At 34.9% G+C, this 6,828-nt stretch overlaps 1 long non-coding RNA gene across 1 annotated transcript; it reads right to left on the reverse strand.

Moving 5' to 3' along the window:
• Window positions 1–2,664: 2,664 nt before the first annotated feature.
• Window positions 2,665–5,086, reverse strand: LOC149663454 (uncharacterized). The gene is made up of 2 exons (XR_016368530.1): window positions 4,257–5,086; window positions 2,665–4,193 (listed from the first exon to the last, which is right to left on the reverse strand). It is a non-coding gene; the product is annotated as an uncharacterized LOC149663454 (long non-coding RNA).
• Between the last annotated feature and the right edge of the window lie 1,742 nt (window positions 5,087–6,828).

Consider the following 6,828-nt stretch of genomic DNA (forward strand, 5'->3'; position numbering starts at 1 on the left):
GGTACTAGATGGTAGGTGCCATTGCCATTTTGGAGAAAGAAAATGTGGGCTTCAACAAATTGCTGTGAATGACGGTCGGTCTTAACAACGATGAAGTCTATACAATAATCACTTATTTATTTGTACCCATACATATCACCTGTGCTTGCCTTTCTAAAAATTATATTAATACAATTGTATGTGTGGAAATTTGATTTACTATGAGTTTAAAGTTAAATACATTGTGATACTATAAATTAACAAATAATTTCATATATTAGAAAAAAGTATATATTTCAACTACTATGTTAGAATCAACTTCAATCACACGTACAAATATCTTGTTCTTTTCAACCTCATTGTCACGTGGTTTAGGCATATTGAGTAACTGTTAAATTCAACTTAATGTTCACGTGTATTACACGGCCTAAATCACCACCAAACTTCATGTGATATTTTCCACCAATTCTCCACTTGTGTTAAACGCTTTAAATCCCCACCAAAAATTAACGTGATGAGTTCAACTAAAACTCCACGTGTTTTACACGTCTAAATATACACCACAATTAATGTGATAGTTTCAACCTATTCCCCACGTGTTTTACACGCCTTAAATCATCACCAACAATGTCACTGGTATATTCAACCTTCACTCCACGTGTTGTACACGCTTTATATCGCCACCAAATTAACGTGATGTGTTCAACCAAAACTTAACGTGTTTTACACGTCTAAATATTCACCATGTAAATTACGTGTATGTTGAGTGTTCCTAGTGTATATAACGTGTTTGGGTTTTTCATAAGTGTAAAACACGTGGAGTGTAGGTTGAATATATCACGTTAATAGAGCTGATGATTTAGGACGTGTAAAACACGTGAAGTATAGGTGAATAATATTACGTTAATTGTGGTGTTGATTTAGGGAGTGTAAAACACGTGGGGAATAGGTTGAAACTATCACGTTAATTGTGGAGTATATTTAGACGTGTAAAACACGTGGAGTTTTGGTTGAACACATCACGTTAATTTGGTGCCTATGTAAAGCGTGTACAACACGTGGAGTATAGGTTGAAAATATCACGCTAATTTTGGTCATGATTTAGGGCTTGTAAAACACGTGGGGAATAGGTTGAAACTATCACATTAATTGTGGTGTATATTTAGACGTGTAAAGACGTGGAGATTTGGTTGAACTCATCACGTTAATTTGGTGAGGATTTAAAGCGTTTAATACACGTGGAGAATTGGTGGAAAATATCACACTAAGTTTGGTGGTGATTTAGGACTTGTAATACACGTGAACATGAAGTTGAATTTAACAGTTACTCAATATGCCTAAATCACGTGACAATGGGGTTTGAAAAGAAAAAGATATACGTGTGATTGAAGTTGATTCTAACAAAGTAGTTGAAATATATACTATTTCTAATATATGAAACTATTTGTTAATTTATAGTATCACAATGTATTTTACTTTAAACTTATAGTAAATCAAATTTCCACACATACAATTGTATTAATATAATTTTTAGAAAGGCAAGCACAGGTGATATGTATGGGTACAAATAGATAAATTATTATTGTATAGACTTCATCGTCGTTAAGACCGGCCGTCATTCACAGCAAATTCTTGAAGTCCACATTTTCTTTCTCCAATATGGCAATGACACCTACCATCTAGTACCGTTTTCTATTGACATTTTCCCTGGAGTAATATTTAAGGATTAACAAGATGGCCCCGGCCAGATTACGCTTTTCGCGCCCTCTAGTGACTAGAATTAGTATTACTATATTCATTGACCCCGACAAATTTAAAATTTTCAGGTTTTTTTCCATTGTTTATAAAATAGCATTCCGATTATGAATAAAACCAATCTAGTAAGAATTTGGTTTACAGTTTAATTAAATAAGTAATTAACTGTAGTGTTCAAGTCTTGGTGGATTAATTAGGGAAGATCATTGGCAACTTGTAATATTGCGCTATGCATTTGTAACAGTTTGGTTGAGCTTAATGAGGTAGATTGTAATTCAGATTTAACTTCGTTTAAGTCACTATTTTATACTGTCCTTTATGAGGTTATTGTTATTGTGGTGAAAAGTTTTTTTAAAGTCATTATTTATACTGTCCTTTATGAGGTTATTGTTATTATGGTGAAAAGTTTGTTTAAACTCATTATTTATACTGTCCTTCATGAGGTTATTGTTATTATGGTGAAAACTTTGTTTAGCTGCTGTCTCATAGGTTGAGCCTTTCAGGCGCTCGTCTGTTTCGGAGTGGGCGGCGGTGAATTGGTGTCGCGGATGTGGTGGTGGTCCTTGGGACCAGTGACCCTCGCATTAATTATTATTTTACCGGTCCCACTATAAATTAAATTTCTAAAATGGTGAGAATAAAAAGCACGTAAAGACACAAAAGTAAAGAAGCTGAAAATTCTAATTGAATTTGAATTTTTTACTGAAGGAAAAAGTAGCATATAACCATGGACTAAGCAATTAGTATTGCTTTGTCCATGATATAACCATCCATAACTGTTAACTTTTATTTCTTATCACAATTTTTCAACTAGTTGCCACTAAATATCAATCAACATGTCTAATGATATTTGAAGTTCTTAATCCTTTTGTTAATTGTCGTTGATTCAGGCGTGTAATTAATGATTATTATTAAGACTTGCGGTTATAGAAAAAGATAAAAAGAGTTACGTTTATTAATCGTTCTTTACATGTTCACGCGAAAAACCCGAATGCCTCTCTCTCGCCGTTTACTGGCTAACCTCGTGTTTCGTTATTGATCGGCGATAGCATAGCTATCGCCATCTATGTTTCGAATGTTTTGGCGCCTCATTCAAATATGCGTTTAGATAGATAGATAGAGCTAACACTTTTCTGAACTATCCTTATTCCTTATTGCATTTTACATAAATTCGGTGGCAATATCTTCTCTCGCCATCAGTAAGCCAGATCAAAATCTTGTAATGTGACCATACACTACTGAGAAATACGACTACTGACAACTAGTACTGGCTATGGTCTAGACTGTCGACTACAAGAGACTCATTCTAGAGTATAGACGCTAGACAAGATCAATAGTCAATGGACTACAAAACTTTTGTAGGGAAGTTGTAGCCAAGGAGTACTAACTACCTAGGAGTAGAATTGGTAGAAAGTGTGTTGAGCTAGAAAAATTCTAATAAGGAACCCCGAATTTATAAACTGGTCCCACCGTCTATTTTTTCCAAAAACCATAATTAATAAAGTGCTCCCTGATACCACTGACCCCAACTTTGGAATAAATAAACTGGTCCGAGCAATTAATAAACTGGTTTGGGACTTGTAAACAAATCCTTTCCTAACCTTAGAATTAAACCTTCAATACCTTGATTTAACTTTTCATTTATAATCCTTATTTAATTTAAGGATGATGTCAGTTTGTAAGTCTCGTTAATTTAATTCCCCCTTTCCCACAGAGAGGGTCTGAAAGTTTAAATCACTTGGCAGAGACTGGAGATCTTCAACATTCAGTGACAGACTCTGAATCTCAATGGTCATTTAAAAAACTGTATAAATTTAAATTGAAATTCCAAATTGTAATTAAATACTTTTTGTTTGATACGATGATATTAACGTAATCAATCCTTGAATACTCTATTGGTACTATCAACACCATCGTTAAATTTATTACTTAAATAATATAGTTTTTTTAAATATAATAATCAAATTAGCGACTTATAATTAGTTAACTTTAAATGAGTATGTTTCATTGATTAAAATTACATTTCTAAAAATTGTTAGGTTGATAGCACTTTCATGTTTCATGTAGAAATTTCATATTTCCGTGGATGGAGAGATGAACACGTTGATTCCGTTTGTCGTTGATTGAAATTAGATTCATTTTGATCATAAATTTCATTTTATATTTTGAGTTGTTGATTTTATGAGATTGTTGATTTTATTTTTATAATTATCACTTACGTAACTGTTATTAGGAGATGAACCCAGCGAGAGCGGAAACTGCCAAAATGATTAGTTGATTCCGTTTGTCGTTGATTGAAATTAGTTTCAATTTGATCATAAATTTCATTTTATATCTTTGAGTTGTTGATTTTATTTTTATAATTATCACTTACGTAACTGTTATTAGTAGATGAACCCAGCGAGAGCGGAAACTGCCAAAATGATTAGTTAATTTTGCAAAGAATCTGCAATTTAATTCTGCAAACTCTACCTATTATTTTATGTCAGTTTCGTTAAGTGATCATTTAATTTTAAACTTGCCAAACAAATAGTGAGCAATGGTACCTCCGTCCCAAACTAGTTATAGTTTTAAAACGCTGACTCGAGTTTCATTTTGTTAATACATTTAATTTTAATACTAAATCAACCTCCCTAACTTTTAAGCAGACGAGTCTTCAAAAACGATATCATTGGCAAAATTAGAAAACTCTCTCTGCTTAGCGCGCCTTCTGTCGGGGAGAACTTTAATTTCTTTTTTGATTAATATGATAATATTAATTGTAATGTTTAAGTTCCCAAGTAGAAATCTAATCTTGCCTAGGATTAAAAAGATATATAATAATTATAAATTGCAAAAAAAAATTGCAAGCAACTGTCTCTCTTCCTCTAGCGCGATACAATATATATTCGACAGCATCCAGTGGCGGGCGTCGGGGAGGTGGGGGGTCCATATCTATAGCCAGACAGCTCTCTGTCTCTCTCGTCTCGTGGCGGGCGTCGGGGAGGTGGGGGTGGGGGGTCCATATCGTTCTACCTTCCTCTTCTCTTGACTAGAATTTATCTCGCTTTGTATTACAAGCAAGCGTGGCTTCGTGGTAGAGCGCGCGGCCGGGCGTCTTCACTGACGTCTCGTATGGATTGGGATATCGCGGGTTCGAAGCCCGGCGCCGACGGGAAAATAATTTCAATTGAAATTAAATACGTTACGCCACCTATGAGGTGTAACGTGAACTACGGGTGAATTTCGAGTTGAAAATTCGCGGGAAATTTAAAATTCGAAATATTCATTTATGTCAAAATTCATCAGGTCACAACATTTCCAGTCACAACATATCCAGCCAGCCGTCCAGCCAACAGAGGTCGGAACAATACTTTTCAGCTCTAAAGAGCGCGAAAAGTAAAAATTAACGTTGCCTTATAAGTGCTTTAAATACAGCTACGTCTCCTTCAGTATAGTGCTCCTAAAAAATAGGTAGGGTGTTCGGCCGTTCGCTTTTTTAAATCTTTCATTTTAAATCAAGGTCTAAAAAATATTAGATTTCCTTATCTATCACAATGTTTTAACCATTTGGTTTTCGGTCGGCTAACTGGAGGTTAGTTTCCAGCTTTGCGTTTAAAATTTAACCTGGATATATTTTGGACTTCAACATATAACAGCAAGTTAAATGATCATGTGCCATTCATTTTCACGCATTTAAAGTTAATCTTATGATATTTATTAGTAACAACAACGTGATCTTCACTGTTGGTTAACGTGAATAAGACGGTGCTTAGAGGTGACATGGTATGGGTGTTTTACACGTTCAAAATTAGGTTTACCGTACACCGCTTCTAGACGTGTAAATCACTGGTTTTGGGTACCTGAGAATCATTGGGTTACACGTTCTATCCACGTAAATTGCACGTTACGAACACTAAATTACCTTACATTATTTCCACGTTAATTTTTAGTGTAAATATTGTTTACGTATTTAATAAAAACAACGTGATCTTCACTGTTGGTTAACGTGAATAAGACGGTATTTAGAGGTGACATGGTATGGGTGTTTTACACGTTCATAATTAGGTTTACCGTACACCGCTTTTAGACGTGTTAATCACGGGTTTTGGGTAACCGAGAAGAGTTGGCTACACGTGCTATACACGTAAATTGCACGTTATGAACATTTGATTACCTTAATTTATTTCCACGTGAATTTGAAGTGCAAATATTGTTCACATATTTAATAAAAACAACGTGATCTTCACTATTTGTTAACGTGAATAAGGCGGTGTTTAGAGGTGACGTGGTATGGGTTTTTTACACGTTCATAATTAGGTTTACCGTACACCGCTTCTAGACGTGTTAATCACGGGTTTTGGGTAACCGAGAAGAGTTGGCTACACGTGCTACACGTGCTACCCACGTAAATTGCACGTTATGAACATTTAATTACCTTACATTATTTTCACGTGAATTTTAAGTGCAAATATTGTTTACATATTTAATAAAAGCAGCGTGATCTTCACTATTTGTTAACGTGAATAAGACGGTGTTTAGAGGTGACATGGTATGGGTTTTTTACACGTTCATAATTAGGTTTACCGTACATCGCTTTTAGACGTGTAAATCACGGCTTTTGGGTACCCGAAAAACGTTGGGTACACGTGCTACCCACGTAAATTGCACGTTACGAACATTTAATTACCTTAAATATTTCCACGTGAATTTGAAGTGCAAATATTGTTCACATATTTAATAAAAACAACGTGATCTTCACTATTTGTTAACGTGAATAAGGCGGTGTTTAGAGGTGACATGGTATGGGTTTTTTACACGTTCATAATTAGGTTTACCGTACACCGCTTTAAGACGTGTAAATCACAGGTTTTTGCTACCTCGGTATGCCGCATTATAACAGCTTGTTGCATTCTTCACAACATGTGTTTGGCGAATAAGACACCCTTGCCTGAGGATAATGGTATGTGAGATTGCTTGTTACTTTCTTTGCATACTGTTTATCAGTAAACAATATGTACCTCTTTCGTAGAAGATGGTGCTGTCGAAAATGACGCAGATGTCGAAATGTCGGAAATTGTTGCTTACTTTTTGTTCTCGAACGTTACGTTCTAA

This window comes from Phalangium opilio, unplaced genomic scaffold, assembly GCF_054372755.1.
Source record: "Phalangium opilio isolate 3A_F unplaced genomic scaffold, DU_Popi_V2 ptg000062l_1, whole genome shotgun sequence".
Classification (NCBI taxonomy): Eukaryota; Metazoa; Arthropoda; class Arachnida; order Opiliones; family Phalangiidae; genus Phalangium; species Phalangium opilio.